This window comes from Mirounga leonina, unplaced genomic scaffold, assembly GCF_011800145.1.
Source record: "Mirounga leonina isolate KUSES-001 unplaced genomic scaffold, KU_Mleo_1.0 Mir_366, whole genome shotgun sequence".
Classification (NCBI taxonomy): domain Eukaryota; kingdom Metazoa; phylum Chordata; class Mammalia; order Carnivora; family Phocidae; genus Mirounga; species Mirounga leonina.
Window position 1 is genome coordinate 28,286,459 of NW_023270709.1, and position 1,162 is coordinate 28,287,620.

Consider the following 1,162-nt stretch of genomic DNA (forward strand, 5'->3'; position numbering starts at 1 on the left):
TGAGCTGCTTCCTTATATTCGCTGTTGTAAATAATGCTGCTATAAACATAAAGGCACATATATCTTTTTGAATTACTGTTTTCATTTTCTTTGGGCAAATACCCAGTAGTTCTATTTTTAATTTTTCAGGGCGCCTCCATACTGTTTTCCACAGTGATTGTGCCAATTTACATTCCCACCAACAGTGCACAAGGGTTCCTTTTCTCCACATTCTCGCCAACATTTGTTGTTTCTTATGTTTTTGAGTTTGGCCATTCTGACAGATATGACATGATGTCTCATTGTGGTTTTGGTTTGCATTTCTCTGATGATGAGTGATGTTGAGCATCTTTTCATGTGTCTGTTGGCCATTTGTATGTCTTTGGAGAAATGTCCATTCATGTCTAATGCCCATTTTTAATTTATTTTTATTTTTTTTAAGATTTATTTATTTAATAGAGAGAGAGAGTGCTTTTGGGGGGAGGAGCAGAGGGAGAGAATCTCCAGGAGACTCCCCACTGAACACCGAGCCCCATGCAGGGCTTGATCCCATGACCCATGAGATCATGACCTGAGCCAAAACCAAGAGTTGAGGCTCAACCAGTTGAGCCACCCAAGCACCCCTGAAAGAAACTTGATAGAGGTTTACCCAAATATCAACAATTTAAAATGTTTTTGATCAGGGGCACCTGGGTTGCTCAGTCATTTATGTGTCTGACTCTTGATTTCAGCTCAGGTCATGATCTCAGGTTGTGAGATTGAGCCCCAAGTGGGGCTCCTCTGATGCTCCCATGCTCCCCCCCTCCTCCGATGTTCCCTCGCTCCTCTCCCATCTCCTCTCCCGTCCTCCGATGCTCCCGTCCTCCTCCCCTGGTCCTCCTCCAGTGTTCCTGCGCTCCTCCCCCGTCCTCCTCCGATGTTCCCACGCTCCTCCCTCGTCCTCCGATGCTCCCACCCTCCTCCCTGGTCCTCCTCCAGTGTTCCTGTGCTCCTCCCCTGGTCCTCCTCCAGTGTTCCCGCGTTCCTCGCCTGGTCCTCCTCCGATGTTCCCGCGCTCCTCCTCCGTCCTCCTCTGATGCTCCCGCGCTCCTCCTCCGTCCTCCTCCAATGCTCCCGTGCTGCTTCCTCGTCCTCCTCTGATGTTCCCGCCCTCCTCCCCTGGTCCTCCTCCAGTGTTCCCGCT